Source organism: Macaca nemestrina, chromosome X (genome assembly GCF_043159975.1).
Source record: "Macaca nemestrina isolate mMacNem1 chromosome X, mMacNem.hap1, whole genome shotgun sequence".
Classification (NCBI taxonomy): Eukaryota; Metazoa; Chordata; class Mammalia; order Primates; family Cercopithecidae; genus Macaca; species Macaca nemestrina.
The window spans coordinates 24,620,388-24,638,075 of record NC_092145.1 but is presented as its reverse complement, the minus strand read 5'-3'; the positions used below and the strand labels follow the sequence as shown (position 1 = coordinate 24,638,075).

General features: G+C 40.3%; 1 long non-coding RNA gene across 1 annotated transcript in view; it reads right to left on the bottom strand.

The window, feature by feature from the left end:
• Positions 1-17,688, bottom strand: part of LOC105481442 (uncharacterized) — a 41,830-nt gene that overhangs the window by 7,980 nt on the left and 16,162 nt on the right. Inside the window, exon 2 of the long non-coding RNA XR_011618086.1 lies at positions 16,549-16,689. This is a non-coding gene — a long non-coding RNA (uncharacterized lncRNA). The remainder of the gene's footprint in view (positions 1-16,548; positions 16,690-17,688) is intronic.

Sequence of the window (17,688 nt, the reverse complement as noted above, 5' to 3'; positions counted from 1 at the left end):
CTTCTTTTAAGATTTATCTTAAAGATAACATTTTATCTTTATCACTGATTTTAAGCAATTGGGTTATGATGTCCCTTGGTGTAGTTTTTCACAATTTTTATGCTTGGGATTTGTTGAGATTCTTAGATATGTGGGTTCATAATTTTTATCCAATTTGAAAAATAATCAGCCATTATTTCTTAAAATATTTTTTCTGTCCTCCCTCCTCCTTTGATGACTCTGATTATGTCTATGAGGCTGATTTCAATGGTCTCACAGCTCACTAAAACTATGTTGATATTTTTTATTTTTCCTCTCTTTGTTTAATTTTCAAGTTTCTAATGCTATGTCTTCAAATCCAGTAATCTTTTCTCTGCAAGTTCCTTTTTCACCATTTACCCCTTAAACACTGATGTTTTATTAGGGATCATTTTTATGCCACCTTTTCTTCTCGCTCTGCACACTCACACACTTCTAGGGCTTCAGTTACCATTTTTATTTTGATCACTGCCAAAACTGCATCTTTAGACCAGACCATTCAGTATTCTAGTATTTCTGACTGCCTATTTGACATCTTCCCCTGCTTAACCCTGCACTTTAGCTTATACAGAAACTATTATCTCCTCCTGTAGGTTTTATCACAGTAAATAGCAACACAAAACAACTGGTTACCCAAACATGAAACGTGGGTCTCATTCAAGACCCTTTTTGAAGGCTTATATATTGTTTTAGGCATTTATGTATACCTATGTTTCTAGCACAATGATAGCATATTAAAATGCTTAGTAAATGTTTATTGATGTATAAAGTTATTTTTCCATGGGTTTAAAATTTGTAAGAGTCATGATAGGATTTGAATCTAGATTTTTATGAATTTAAATCCCTGTTTCATCCACTACATGATATTATCTTCAAGGTAAATAGTCCAATTCCTTAAATCTTTATTTCTTGAAACTTCTCTATTCTTGTACAGTCTTTCCATGTGTATTTTAAAGTATGAGACTTTTAAGTCTGGAAATCTATAGAAAGTATGGAAGTTTGTATTTTCTAAAGATCGCTATAACAATGTCATATTCCATGTGCTGTTTTGCAATGCCACTACCTCATCAAGAAGTAGAGTCTATTTTTCTACCTTTTTGAGTCTGAATGGGACCTGTGACTGCTTTTGCCAATACAATATGATAGAAGTGATGCTGTTACAGTACTTGGAATAGCTCTTAACTGCTCTGGAAATTTTCACTGATTTCTTGAAAGCCAGCCAACATGTGATTACCCTAAGACCACCAATGCTATGAAAAGCTCAAGTCATATGGAGTGGGCCTGGAGGATGAGATGTCATATTGAGGTGGGGCACAAGGTTCCAGACCTTGAGGTGACCGACATGTAGGTGCAGAAGCTATCTTGAAAGTGGAGTGTCCAGTCCCAGCTCTCCAGCCAGCTCCACATGAATGAGAAACAAACCACTAGGCAAGGCCGTCTCAAATTTCTAATCCATGAAATAATGAATAACATAAATTTGTTGCTTAAGGCCACTAAATTTCGGATGGTTTGGTACACAAGAACAGACAAGCAAAATGGAAGAGAAGGAAATATGACTAACATGCCTATAATCATGGAAGGTTTAGACCAAAATCTTTTTTTCCTAAGCCCCAAAATACCAAGAAAAGGAAGTCAACCTAGAGGGTAAGAAGATTGAATAAGGATATATAAGAGGCTTCCTTAATACCCTCATCAGGAAATAAATACATAGAGCTTGAGACACCTACACCTTTAAAATGGTGAAGAAAAAATATATATGACTTCCAAACAGGCAAAAAGTAAAATAAAATAAAATAAAATAGGATTGCTTTTCAATAGTACAGATGGCAAAGAGCAAGAAGAAGATGCAGCTATTTTGGAGGGCAGAAAGAGTATTCCCCAAAGTCATGACTAGCTTGAATAATGGGTTAAATATAAAAGAATTTAGCAGTCATTAGTGAAAAGTGATGCAATTGAGTTCAACCTGCATATGTATACAAATAATTAAAATGACCAGTGAGAAAATAATTTAGGTGCCAGTAACTGCTTAAAGATAATAACTTCTTAAACCACATTATTAGAAGTGGAAAATTCCAAATGAAGAAGGCTGATCAGCTTTTTTTACTCAGAAAAAAACCTGGAAGATTGTCCTCAGTTATGTGAGCAATTGGGAGAATTCGAGGACACAAAGCCATACCACGTGGAGAAACTGTTGACTTTTTAGGTCTGTGTCAACCAGGAAAGTCTTTGAAACTATATATTTAGATGCATTCTTGAAATTCTGAACATCTCACACAATTCCTTAATACCTAGTCCCAGCCTAGATCCACTGTAATGGTGTTCTTCAAATCTAACTGCATAATACTCTAAAGGGGTCTGGAAAGGCAGAGCCCAGAGGGAGAATTGCTTCTGGGCTTTCTCATTGCAAGATTTGATTAAGGCAGGCTTTCCCGTAAGACTTCTGAGGTAGACTGGGGTGGGTCTTGTTTGGATGTCCCTGTTATCTCACAAACAGGAAGGATTTCCAATTTCCCACTTAGAAAGAACCAGCAGGCCTGGGGTCAAGGTCAGTTGGACGTGACTTCACCAGAGTTTTGCCCCTGTGTGCTTGCTTTGTGATGTATGACTCATCATAATTAAATTTTGAGCTAGATTAACTATAATTCCTGCACTTATTAGGCGATCAGTGTTTAAAGCCCTTGTAAAAGAGGATGAGCTGTTCATTCTGATAATGCAATTAACTACCCAACAGAGCTAATATTTTATTTTAGGGAAGAGTAATTTTTGATTAATGATGCATTTTATTTCCCAAATCCCTGCAGCAGTGGGTCACATCTTCGGTGAGAAAGCCAAAGAAAAAGGGTAAAATTAGAAAACTTGGAGTGTTTGGAGGCAGATTAGTGTGGATTCTACAGAGCTGGCTGCTCCCTTGGAGCCCACTCCCAATTCCTGAACTTCTGCTCTCTTGGGCACACATGTACCCCAGGATTGTCCACAGCAGAATACACCTCAAGAGTATTTTTGGGGAGCGTAAATCTCCCTTGTCCCAATTTCTTCTTACAGAAACAGGATATAACATCAGCATTTCTGAAGTTCTTTGGCTATGGGACGCTATTTAATTCCATTATTCCCAGAGCAAGATCTATGTGAAGAGAGGACTGGTTGGGAGGGATCCAGAAATGCTTCCTGGAAGAAGTGATATTTGAAAAAAGTGCTGATTAATGGCTTGTGTGAGAATTGGGGTGCACTAGTTGGGGTCAAGGACATCAGTTAGAAGGTTATTTTAGGAATCCAGTTGAGGTATCAGCAGGGAGATAAAGAGAAGCAGACATATTCAGCCAATATTAAAGAAGTAGAAATTTCAAGACTTGCCGATTGATTGGATATTTAAAGGACAGTGAGTGGAGAGTGTCAAGAAAAAGGTCTAGGTGCCTAATTTGCATGATGAAGCATATGATAGTAGATTAGGTGGAAAAGCATGTTTGTGTGGGAAGTTTATTTCTTCTGGAATGGTGGAAGAGATTTCGAGTTGGAGTTAACTGTGGTACATCAAAGTAGAGATGTACAATGGGGCAACTGGATTTCTGGGACATGGACTCAGAAAAGAGAAGATAGAGATTTAGAGGTTATTGGTGAAGTGGTTGCAACCAGGAGTGTAGACCATATTGCTCAGGAATGGCATCTTCAAATTAGACTATGAGAAGAGGACCAGGAACTAAACTAAAAAAGACTAAGTCCAAAGGAGTAAGCCAAGGAGGAGCCAGGAAGGAGACTGAGCAGAAACAGGTATCAGTGGCTTTAACTTTGGGGAACTGAGGACCATTGAAGCAAAGGGCAGGAAAAATACCTTGAACAAAATGAATCTGCATCCTCAACAAGTGGAATTCATGGGAGATAGGCTGAGGATGACACCACATGTTTAAAGTTTAGCACAGGTAAGGGCATAGAAGGTGAACTGGGAAAGGTGCCAAGGCCAAAATTTCAGTGAACAAACTTGAGCATTTTCAAGTACGGAGATTTCTCAAAGAACTAAAAATAGAACTACCATTTGATTCAGCAATCCTACTACTGGGTTTATCCTGAAATGAAAATAAATCATTATTTTTTTAAATGCCTGCACTCACATGTTTATCACAGCACTAGTTACAATAGCAAAGTCACAGAATCAACCTATATGTCCATCAACGGATGACTGGATAAAGAAAATGTGGTGTATGTATACACCATCGAATACTACTCAGCCATAAAAAGAATGAAGTCGTGTTTTTTTCCAGGAAGATGGATTGAACCGGGGGCTATTATCTTAAGTGAAATAGCTCAGTACCAGAAAGATAAATACCACATGTTCTCACTTAGAAGTGGAACCCAAACAATGGATACACATGAACATACAGAGGGAAATAACAGACATTGGAGACTCCAAAAGGTGGGAGAGTGGGAGACGGCTAAGGATTGAAAAATTACATATTGACTACAATGTTCACTCTTTGGGGGGATGGGTACACTAAAAGCCCAGACTTCACCACTAGGCGATATATGCATGTAAGAAATCTGGACTTGTACCCCCTAAATATATAAAAATAATTTTTAAAAATTGAGCACATTTTCTCTGAAAGCAACTTGCCACTATTTGCTAACCTGCCAAAAAGACTTAGTGTGGCCTTCCCTCTTTTGGAACCAATGTAGGCATCACTATTTTTTCCCTTGGCCTCTGGATCCAAGAGAGCAGCGTCCATCCTTTGTGCCTTCCTCAAATCCTTCCTGCACAGCCACTGCTGCTGGCCTCTGAGAAGGATGGAAACTGATGCTGGGCCCACAGTATTCCAAACTTACCATGATCTGGCCCAAACATATATTCCCATCTTTTTTCTTTTTTGTATCCAATCCCAGCTCCATCAGAATAGAATTATTCACTGATTCCCATCTAATCCGTCTGGTTTCTTACCACTGTGCCTACATCATGCTATTCTCTTCCTGGCAGTGCCTACACCCACCCAGTTCCTATTTCTTCAAATTCTACTCGTCCTTCCTTGGTCGGTTTCATATACCATGAAGTTATCTCACATCCCCCAAACAGCAAACAGATCTGAATCTTTTCTCTAGGCTACCAGAGCATTTTACTCTTTCATGGCACGAATGCTACTTTGCTATGTATTTGGAATTAGCCAAATCTGTTTTAAATTCCTCCCTCTAGACCATGAGGCTCTGGACCATATCCTGCCTTTCTTTACATCTTATCCATCAGCACTAAGTACAGTGCCTGGTACATATGAAATATTTAATAAATGATTATATAATGAATAAGTGAATGCACAAATGAAGGAAGAAATGATTCGTGGAAGAGCCCAGTGCTAATCTCAGAGAGAGAACTTTCTCTTATCTGGCTTCCAGATTCCAAATGGAGTCTTATTACAAGTCTTGGATGTTGTCTTATTCCAGTAAGTAAAAGGTTTTGCAACCATGTCATGTTGAATCTCTCAATGGTCATGTGCATAGTTACTCATTTTCTGTATTTTCCTTTCTCCATATCCAACTGTAAGCGAATGCTATGGTATAGGAGAAAGAGCCTGGCTTGGGTATGGGATGAAGTTGGATTTGAATTCTGACACTGTCTTTTACTCACTTTCTGTGATTCTATAACAGGTCACTTGCCCTCTCTGTGTTCTGTAAACAGGGGTGTCCATCTCTGACCTGCCTCCCTTCCAGTACTGCTGTGAGGCCCCAGAAAGATACAGAATATACAGCTTCTTTGCAAAGCATAGACTCTGGGCATAGGTGAGGAATCATCATTAATGAGGTAATTAATCTGGCTTGAAATAAGGAAATGTAGATCCTGTCCTGGTTGGACCAGGCTGCATTTTTAGTCACTATGCTGGCTCTTGCAGAGCTCTGGGATATGGCTTTGGGTTATGTAGATGACACTTATTAATGACAGAACAGTCTATAAGGGGAAAAATTTCAGATATGCTGGGGAATCCAAGGTAGCTAGATTGGCTAGTGACAAGCAGAGAACAGACTCTGCCTGGAATTGGTAATGAGGTCGCCGAAATGGAAGAGAAAATTGAGCCAAAGTGTAAATGTTCAAGCAGTTTAGGGAAGGGGTGTGTGTGTGTGTGTGTGTGTGAGTGTATGCATGCACCCATATGTATGATGGGGAGCAGGGGTCTTTAAGAACAATGAGTCTTGTCATTTGCATAATAGCTCTTCACAATTTGCAAAGCATTATCATAGCCACCATCTCTAAGGTCAGAGAACAGTATCTCCTTTTCCAAGATAACCTCAACTAGACCATCATCTCAGTCTTGACCTTTCCTTCCCTTCCTTTTTCTTCTCTTCCCTTTTCCTTCCCTTTCTTTTCTTTCTCTTCCCTTTCCTTCCATTTCTTTTCTTTCCCTTTCTTTTCCTTTCTCTCAGTCAATATCTCCATCCAACCTTAGTTCCCTGAGGACGGTTGTAGAAACTGAGTCTCAGAGAGTGAGAGGAGCAGAGATGGAACTTGAATTTTAGGCTTATGCCCTATTTTTATTTGGTATTTACCTTTTTATTATATATAAAAACAACAAAGCCCATTGTAAAATGTTTGAGGGGAGAGGAAAACCCAGACACGTATGAAGAAGAAAACGTCATTCATCCTTAACGATCAATATTGGATCCATATTTCCTTCCAGCTTTTTTCTATGCAATTTTACATGCTTGAGATTCTGCTAAATGTAAATTTATAAATTCCAGTATACTTTCCACTGCATCATGATCTGTGTAGTTTCCTTTTCTACACTAGACATTGCCTCTTCCAAACCACTGTTGCCTTTAAAGCCCCACTTGTCAAATAAGGTGTGTAGTAATGCCCCTTTGGCCTCTTGCAGCTGAAGTGAGAATCCTTTGAGATTCTAAGGGTAAGGGTATTTTGGAAATCTCAGTATGTGATTTGTGGAGGGGGTCTCAAGTGCAGGGTTTGGGGTTGAATAGCAATAGGCTACTCTGGCTCCTTCTCAAGTAAGCCCCCCTGTCCACTCACTGGAGATGAATGTTTCCAGGAGCCTCCCTCCTAAGCACTCCTTTGAGCATTCTGGATATGTCTTCACCCTCTCATCCTTTCCCCCTTTGTCCTTTCTCTCCTGTCTCCACTTTGACCTCAGGTGACCCTTAAGCAATAACCTGCAATGGTGAGTGGGATTTGATATTAAATATCACTTGAGAGCACAAGCAGGACATCTTGTACTTTTCCAAACTCACAGTTTAAAAAACACATAATAACATTTATTCTCTCATATTTGTTTTTGTCCCTATTGGGTTAATTCTTGTTCTGCAGATATTTGTGTTACAAACTGACTATTCTTAGGCCAGGTGTGGTGGCTCAGCACTTTGGGAGGCCGAGGCGGGTGGATCACCTGAGGTCTGGAGTTCAAGACCAGCCTGACTAACATGGAGAAACCCCGTCTCTACTAAAAATACAAAATTAGCCGGGCATGGTGGTGCATGCCTGTAATCCCAGCTACTCAGGAGGCTGAGGCAGGAGAATTGCTTGAACCCAGGAGGCAGAGGTTGCGGTGAGCTGAGATCGCACCATTGCACTCCAGTCTGGGCAACAAGAGTAAAACTCTGTCTCAGAAAAAAAAAAAAAGAAAGAAAGAAAGAAAAAGAAAGAAAGAAAGGAAGGAAGGAAGGAAGGAAGGAAAAAAGGAAGGAAACGAAACTGACTATTCTTAATGTATCTGTAGATGATAGAAACTGAAAAGAAGAGGTCCCAATAGTAAGAGTTAGCATATGCATGGAATATTAACTTATTGATTAATTGATTTTAATCTATTATTATCTTATACTTTCAGTAGTGGCAGAGTTCTTCGTTGAGGGAGGTGGAGAGGTGTGATGGTCACTGGTGGCTTAGTCTCCTGGGAACTTAGCTCACTGGGATGCCAGATTAATGCATCCTTGATGTGGGTTTCTTGCATTGGAGTGAATAAGGTTCTGATGATTAGGTGACCTGAGGAGGGAAGGGAAAAGAGTGTTTCTGTCTCCCAGCTAGTCATGTCTTTGATCGATAAAACTGTGGTTATGTAGCCACTCATATTCATTTTACACATCAAATATTAATCCCACAGCACACAGCAGTATTTCTCAATGTGTGGTCTATAAATTATCCATATCAGAAGCACTTTAGTCGAGGCCTGGGGATCTGCATTTGAAAAGCATCCCAGATGATGCAGATGCACACCAAAATCTGATCCCCAATGCTCCAGTCTCTCAAGTACTCTGTGAGAGAAAAGGATGCCATGGTTAAGGAAGTTTTGGACACGTTGCCTACTATATCCACCTCTTAAGAGGTTCATAATGCACATTAGCATATTAAAAGCTCTGAAAAATCTTTCAGTAACAGAACAATCTTATGTCCACTAACATAAGATTAATTAAATTATGATACAGATGCAATAAACTCCTATGCTGTATTTTTTTTTTTAATGAGGCTGCCCTCAGAGAACTAAGAGGCAGCTTGGTGTAGATGTTAAGAGCATAGGTTCTGGAACCAGACAGACCTGAACTCAAATCCAACCTCTGCCATTAAATAACTGTAATCTTAGGAAAGTCCTCTGAACTGTTTTCTTTTCTCTACAGTGGGAATAATAATAATATTCTTCATCTCATGGAAGTTATTGTGAGTTTTAACTGAATGAAAATATGAAGTATTTATAGAATTGTATTTGGTACATGGAAAATGAACAGTAATTATTAGCTCTTATGATCACTGACATGGGAAAATGCTCATGATATGTTGTTAAATCAAAAGCAAGGCCAAGAACAATATATATAGCATGCTTTCATTTGTGTTAATAAACTGTACATCATAAATAATTTCATAGATAAGTGTGGAAGGATAATCAGTACTCTGTTAATAGTAATTACCTTTGGCCTTAGGTACTGGGAGGGAGGAACGCTGTCAATTTTCACTTTACGCACTTTGGTAAGTTTTTTTGTTTTTGTTTTTGTTTTGTATTTTTCTCCCCAGCTTTATTAAGATGTAATTGACAAATAGAAATTGTATATATTTACAATGTACAATGTGACATTTTGATATATGTATACATTGTGAAATGATTGAATCAAGCTATTTAACATATCCATTACCTCACATACTTAGTGTGTGTGTAGTGAGAATATTTAAGATATACTCTCTTAGCAATTTTCAAGTATACATTATTATTAACTGTAGTCACTATGCTGTACAATAGATCTCCAGAATTTCTTCTTCCTAACTGAAACTTTATATCCTTTGACCAACATTTCTCCATTTCCCCTCCACCTTTTGTTTTTATTTATTTTTTTAAAAATAATACATCTGGGAGATAAAAGGAATTTTGCCCAGAACTGAACCCAGTATGGCCCGGATAATGGAAAATAATCAAGTGTTAGCACGGTTCTCTCTTGTTTCCAGAGAAGCAAATTCAGCTACGTTTAGCTTTTATTGTTTAAATTTTTTTTATTTTTGCCAGCCTCACCATTCTTCTGACTCATCCAACTGTGTGCCTACTGATCTCCTCTGCCTTCTCTATGCTGACGGCTGCTCTGTATATAAGCCTGTCTTTGTACATGTGAATTTTGAATTCCTAATGCTGGACATTGCATTTCACAGAGGTCAGCCCATGCTCCAGCCTACTGAGACTGTTTTGGATCCTGAGTCTCCCATCCAATCTGTTAGCTAGATCCTCTAGCTTCCCAGCATCCTCACTCCCAGAGAGCATGCCATCTGTCTGAGCTGTTGGATAAGAGTGGTTACTTGACTGACACTGATGTAAAGATCTGTGACTTATCACTAGAGACCCTGATCCACATATCAGCAGCCACCTGCTACCTCTGGAGTCTCACCTGCAGTCTGTATTTCTTCACTTTATCTATAAAGGGCTCATGAGAGTCTAAGTCAAAAGCCTTGTTAAAATCCAGATGCATCCTGTCTACAACATTCTCCGATCTACAAGCCTTGTAACCTTATCAGAAGAGTAAATTAAGTTAGTTCTGCCATGACTTGTTTTCCTAAAGGCCCTACTTAGTGTTATTACTAAAAAAGATTTGATTTGAGCCCAATAGTGGTTTCAATTTAGACATATTTACCGTATTTCCCTACCTGCTCAGTGTCCCTCCCTGTCCCCCCAAGGCCTGCCTGGTGGCTGGAGTTAATTGGATGCATAAATTCATGCAAAAGGACTAGTGGAAAACAAGGGCTTATGTGTACTGTTTGCAACGTAGTAACAAGAAAGAATTGCTCAAAAAGTAGAAATGTTGACATATATGTGTGAATTTTGGATTCCTAGTCCTTGACATTGCATCATGATAGATTGAGGGCCTATTTTGGCTAAAGAAGGATTTTGATGCTCTTTACAATACAACAGGAAGGTTGTTTATCATTCTACCTGTGACCTGGGCTTAGTAATGGAGGTCTATATTAGTTTCTTAGGGCTGCTGTAACAAATTACCACAAATTTTGTGGCTTAACACAATAGAAATTTATTATCTTAAAGTCCGGAGGCCAGAAGTCCGATATGTTTCCTGAGCCAAGATCAAGGTGCTGGCAGGGCTGAGCTCCCTTTGGAGGTTCTAGGGGAGATGCATCTTTTGCCCCTTCCCACTTCTGGTGGTTGCTGGCATTCTTTGGCTGGTGGCCACGCCACTCCAATCCTTGCCTCCATGGTCACGTTGCCTTCTCTTCTTCTGTCTGCAATCTCTCTCTCTGACACTTGTGATAAGGGCACTTGTGATTGCATTTAGGGCCCAGCTGGCTAGTCCAAGGTAATCTCTCTATATCAAGATTCTTAATTTAATCACATCTGCAAAGTCTCATAGAAGATAGCATTCGCACATTCTGGGGAATAGAACATGGATTTTATGGGAGGGGGAGCATTATTCAGCCTATCACAAAGACTAATAACAAATTACTAATGCCTTCCCCTGCCATGCTCTCCTCAGCCCCTTGGTTTATCTAAGTATGAAGGAGACAACTGGAATAAAGAAAAGCAAAATATTGCAGATGTCACTAGACTTTCTTTCCTCTTCTGGCCCCTGGTGGTATATCCAGTTGCAGATCTGTTCATGTACCTGTCCAGGTTCTGACCATACACACTCTGCTGGGAAATAGTGCAGTATAATCCACTCCTGAAATTCATCTTTGCCAGTTTTCACTCATTTGGGTGGCTTTCGACCTCCACAGCATAATTGCTGACACAAGTTGAAACTTTAACGGGGGGAAAGATTGATTGGCTCACCAATAACATTTGTCTCTTGGGCTGGCAGTGAGCACAGAGGAACCATTTATGCAATCTAATTATTACGTCAATTGGGGGATGGAGTAATGTTTCCCAGATGCCATTTGGCACCTGGAAAGCTGCAAATCAGCACTATCATATAAGAAACATTAATATAGACCATTGATTGGATTCATTGATCCCATCCCCTCCCCCATCCGCCTTTAGCTTCTTATTTTGGTTTGGAGTGAAACGCAAAAGCTTTGCTTTGCTTCTCTTAGCTGCCAGGTTCAGACAGGGGATCGGATTGATTAGATGTATTTTACAATTAAATGTACTTAAGGAATGATGTGCATTTCTGAATCATTGTCCCTTTTCCTGACCTTGAATCATTCAAAATATCTACGGCCAGTAGGACTGAGATCCAGGCTCCAAAGGAAGCCAAAACAGACAGGAGAGAAGAGCAAGGGGCAAAGTGCTGTTGCAATTTCTGCATCCTGAGCCTGCATAATATGTGCTCAGAACTTTTCACTAGGCTTTTCCGGTTCATTGTTGCAACAGTTTCTTGGTGTTAGATCATTGTAAGCTCCCAATAAGGCTTAGTTTTTTATTTTTAATGATTCTTTTTGTTAGTAACTAAGTAATCTGTTGGGATTAACCTCAACAGAGTGCAGGGCCCTAGAGCCCAAGGAAAGAGGATGTTAGGATATTGGGGAGGTTTATTATACCTCTTTAATCTTCATTTCCCTTCCACAAATGTAGGCAGATCCCTGCAAAATCTTTAAGTGACAAAGTCTTTCATTACACAATTGGAAACAAAGCTTAAAATATAGCTAATCCAGGGAAAAGGAACATAGCTACTTAAATTTATACTAATGAGTAAATGACTGCTACTATAGACTCCTAGAGGGTCTATTAGATTTGGAAAGGGCTTCACAGCCCCAAGCCTAAGCTTGTTATTTTAAGGAGGGGAGGATTGAGAATTGACTTGCCCAAGGTCTTACATAAATTTTGAAGTACATTTTTTTTTTTTTTTTCTGAAAGAGAGTTTTAATACGGGAGCACCTTAAGGGGCATTGTAAACAGACATTTGTGATCAGTTTTACCAAGGGCCAGTTCTGGGGGATTCCAAAGCCAACTATAACCTCAGGTCAATTTTTAAAGGTAGTTGATCACTAGTGCTTAAAACACACTCTTCCCCCTGGCTCTGCCCTGGCGGGATTCACCAAAAGTTCATGTGTCTTATTCCTTTTTGTTAACTTAGCATCTAGTAGAGTGTCTGCCTCATAAAAGGCATTCAGTGAGTGTTTGATGTAAGACTGAAAGTTTTCAGAAACAGGGAAGGCTTTTCACTGTATCCTCCATACTCTCTCATTCTGCCTCCTGTGTACACATTGCTTAAATAGCTGTTCAGGTTAGAGATTTTGCCCTTGGGTGGGACTAATAATTGTGTCAATGGTCAGAGACCAAAGTGAAGGCGGCTACCCAGCTCACCCAGGATTGAACCCACACCCCTAGCCTTCCTTAAAGCATATGAGGAGATAGTCAGACTATAATCTGAGATGTTAGGAGCAAATATTATGGAATCCATGTATCTCTGAAGGCCAGAGTCACCAAGTCTATATCTCTGACCATTGCGGGCATCCTAAGTCAGGGAATCCAGCCTGCAAGTGGGAGCCGGCACACCTTCTCCAATAAGCTTTTCTTACTTTCTTGGGAGGAACCCCTCCCTGGTTGTGGTTGGGGCTACAGAGAAAGAGTAAAGGGGGAACCATAGGATTGTGGATAAGTTTCTCAGATACTCATGGCTTGTGGGAAGGAAGGAAGAGTTTGATCTGTCAAGACCTGCCCTTAGCTTTAATCTCACAGTGCCCATGCCCACCAATTCTACTTATTTATTCTCTCCCTTTGCTGGTTCACCTGCACTCACCTGCAAGGACTGGGCCCAGGCATGGCCCCTGGCCCCAAGCATGCCTACCTCTGAGCTGCCTTGATTAAGTCCCACTGCTCATGCCTTCTGTGTTCATGGCAAAAGTTTTCAGTCAGGGATGATAATGAGGAGACAAGGCAGCCCTTGGGGCAGGGTTACCCATCAGCCCTAGACAAAAACAAGATCCAGCAACAAAGCCCATTCCTGTTGGCTGATGGCTCGGCATTGGCTGAGAGTCCAGAGAGCCTTCAGTTGGTCTGAACCAATGAAAAGCAGCCAAAGATACACTCTCTCTGGCCATTAAAGAGATATTTCCACCTACGATTGGCCCCAGGGTACTTCACCTCAGGGTTCTCCTATTGGCCTGGAATAGCATGCTGGCAGCTAGGGCACCCTGTGGTGAGCAGGCACCTACGTAGGCATGCAGTAAAGCACAGCCTGCTGCTGGGCACTCAGGGGACAGGCAGATAGAGGAGGAGGTATCAAGATCCTCTCTCTGCTTAACTGGTGACATCTTGGGGTCCACCCACTTCTCCTTTTTGTGCCTCTTCCCTCAGGCTGGGCCTGCTCGCTCTCCTGGTCCCATTCCCCAAAGGACTTCGATTCCCAGGTATGGTGGTGACTGGCAACACAGGGTAAGATGTAGCCTTTTCTTAGGGTTATTTGCATTGTTGTAGGGGATCCTGAAATCTGAAAAGTGGTGGTGGTCCAAATACATTGTAGGTTCATAGAATTTTGGTGCCAAAAGGGAACTTTGAAATAGTTTCCATTTTACAGATGAGGAAGAAAACTGAGATGGACTCCAAGAAGTAATAGAATTTGGTCAAAATCATATAGCTAGTTAGTGGCAAGTCTCCTGACCATAGGCAAGGGCATTTCTGATGCATCACAAATGAATCTTAAACTGTGGTATTTCATGAACATTTCTACTGTTCTTCAAACCACTGTTTTTCTGTCCTTAGGAAACTCCTAGTTCCACTGGGGAGATCTTCAGATCACAAATTAATGACTTAATTAACATTTACAACAAGCTTTTGGCTGTGTCTTCAGTGTATGAAGAAGGGGGCTTGTGACATGGGCTTTCTTTCTGTTTACCCTCTTTTTGTGATTACCAACCCACAGTAGTGGATTGACTGTGACTAGGGCTCTGGAGTCATGTAATCAGCTATCTAGCTAGGAAGTTGTACAACTGGTGACTCTGGCCACTAGCACCGTGATGTTTGAGCCATCACTGTTCAAGATGCAGCAAAGAAACAAGTCAGTTACTAAGTGGAAAAAGGTCTGAGTCTAAGCTACTGCCATATCAATACCAGTGCTTCATTTTTCATGCATTTAGCCTCCAAATCCCCTTTAGGTTAGAGACCTGGGTTTATTTGTTCATATATTAGGTGGGACCCTGAACAGTCCTGAAATCCTGGCCCTGGGTAGCTCTGTATCATCAACAACAATGATAAGCATAAAGGGTTTGGGATTACTCAATCCAGCTTTCCCCCATTGTGTCTGTTTTCTTCATGCTTCTACCTTTCTCATTCTCCTTTTTCTTATCCTTTAAAGGCCAATTTAAGTCCTGCCTTCTCCAGGAGCCTCCACTTATAATGCTACCCACGTCAATCTTTCCCTCTTTTGGATTCTTACTGTCTTTCCAGCCTATCCCTCAAAGTGACATTTCATTATATTCCATTTGTATTTATCACTATTGGTTCCATGTATATCAGCCTCATCTTCTCAACAAGAGTATAAGTTCCATAAAGGCAGGCTACACATTTTATCCTTGCTAAGTGTGCCCACAATATCTGGTGGATATTCAAATTAGACTAGAATGATAGCTTTTGTGGTGACATGGGAAATGCTCACAATATACTTAAGTGTCTAACTCAAAATACAAAAGTCTATGATCACAATTTTATAAAGACATGGAAAATAAAAGCAAGCAAGCAGAAAGGTAATACACTCAAATGTGTAAGAGGTGGGTGGGATGATAAGTGAATCTAAACATTTATATATTTACCTAACTTTTCAAAGTTTCAACAAGGAGCATGTATTACTCTTATGAGAAAAAAAGACAAAGATTATTTAAAAGAGAATCATAGATTCACGAACTCTGGAAAGCAGAGCAGAAAAAGATGGAAGAGCTCATGTAAGTCCTGTCTTACTGTTTTAAGATGGAAAAGCCTGGGGCAGAGCTATGGGAGATGCCTACCTGGTGACTCAGTTTCCATATTCTAGGAGTAAACAACCCAGTTTTCTGGAGCTCTAAGGCTGAGCCTCCTAACCTCTCCTCAAATCCACCTTCCCCTGAGCTTCTCCTCTAGGCATCGGTCCTGGAAGTGGCTGCGTGGTTTTCTCCTGATGAGGTCTCCCATGATTCTTTGGTGTCTCCTGGGAGGGGGAACCTGAGGGTTTGGCTTTGACTCATGCTCTAGTCCCTTGCTAGCCTCTCCTGGAACTCACTGCTTTGCCTCTGAAGCATCCCAGGACAATAAGCTGTAGTATCCACACTCCCAGGTGGCTGGAAGTAAAAAACACCTAACTGTACCCTTTCCTAGAAATATATACTTACTGCACTCTGAGTACTTGCTGGGAAGGGTGATCTTGAACTAATTCCACTCAATACCTTTGCAAAGCCTTGCTGAGAACAATACTATTTAAGGAGGGCCACATGAAATTGGTGCTTGAAGCCCATCCATTCCTTTCCAACTGGACCCAACAGCCCCAGGTACTTGCCATATCCATAACTTTCCCTTCTAGTTAGGCCTACCCCACTCATAGCCAGGAAAAGGGGCTGGATGGATGTTTTATGCAGAAGAGTGGCCCAGGGATGGCCACTTGACCCCAGGCAGGCCATCTATGTTCTGGTAGCAGACCTATGTGGTAGATTTTTCTACTAGTGTTCCTCTTGCCAGCGGTGGAATCTGATGTGCCCACAATTGGTTAAAGTGATGAAGACTCTTGTTAAATGCACATTTGTCACTTGGGATGATAAACACATGTAATTCATTGTGTCCTTCTATGCTTCCATCCTTCCATCCATCCACCAAACAAGCATTGGGCTCCTATTTTTTATTTTCACTTCCCAAACCACAAAGCTCTGAAAACCAAAAACTTTCTCATAAGTTTGACGTTAAAACTCATTTTAACTTATATTATGATAGTCTTTCTTTATCCCACTTAGTGTGAACATCCATATATTTCATGACAAAAATATTAATGTATTTGATTATGGGGAGCTATGCCGCAACCTGCGAGAGGTGTTATGTGATATTGGCAAATACACATGATTACCTTGATAAAATTCCCCAAATTCTGAATTTTGAAACATTTGGCACCAAGGATTTGAGATAAGGCACTTTAACCCTATAAGATCTAGGGAGGGGGAGGTGGTAGATACCCTACCTGAGTTGGCCAGGAACAGAAGAAACCACTCAGTGAAAGGAGTAGGCATTCAAGTCTTTAGAGAGAGAGGGCTTGCTCAGGTTCAAGCCAAGGAAATCCAGTTGGGTCACTCAGCCATTAGTCCAAAAGGAAGGAACAGGGCTGCAAACAGAAGACAGAATAAAGACTCAAGAGAAAGATGGAACTGAAATGGAACAAGAATAGTTTGAGAATGGGGAAATGAGAGGAAACTAGAAAGCAGCTGGAACAAGGTGTCTTTAACTGCAGTCAGTTGGCTGGTGGCTGTTAGGTACCAATTGGAGTCAGGTTAGCTTTAAAGTTGGAAGATTTTGGCAGGCAGATACTGAGAGAAATGAGACACAGCCTCTGTCCTCTCTTTGCCGAGAGTCTAGAATCTGCAGGGTCCTGAGACAATGGACAGAAATTGGAGTCACATTAGTCTGAAACAAAGATTTGGCTTTGACTTTTTTCAATCTCTGTATTTTTAAAGCTTTATTTTTAAATTGTGAAATATACCACACATAAAGAAAAGTGCATAAATCATAAATGCACAACTTGTTCAACGAGACACCCGTGTTAATTGTTACCCAGTTAAAAATAGAATATTATCAGCATCCCTGATGCCCTACTTGTGTCCCTTCCCTAATCATAATTCCTTTCTCCCCGACTAAAAGGTAACAACTTTTTTGACTTTTCCAAAAATCACTTCCTTGCTTTTATTTATACTTGTACATCTTAGCATGCATTCCTAAACATTATAGTTTTGCCAGTTACTGACTTCTATGTAATAATTCAGTATGTATGCTTTTGTTTCTGGCTTCTTTCATTCAATATTATGTTTGTGAGATTCATCCATGTTGTTGCATAAAACTGATATTGTTCCTTCTCATTGCTGTATAATATTCCCTTTTGTGAATATGCCACAATTGAGTTTACCATTCTACTGCAGATGGGCATTTCCAGTTTGGGGCTGTTTGACTAACACTACTATGGTTATTTTTGTTTGACTTTTGGTGCACATGTGCCTGCATTTCTGTTAGTAGTGGAATCACTGAGTCATAAGCACACATTCCATTTGCTGAATGCTGCCAGTTTTTCAAAGTTTGTACCAATTTGCACTCTTTCATTGCGCCAAATCAT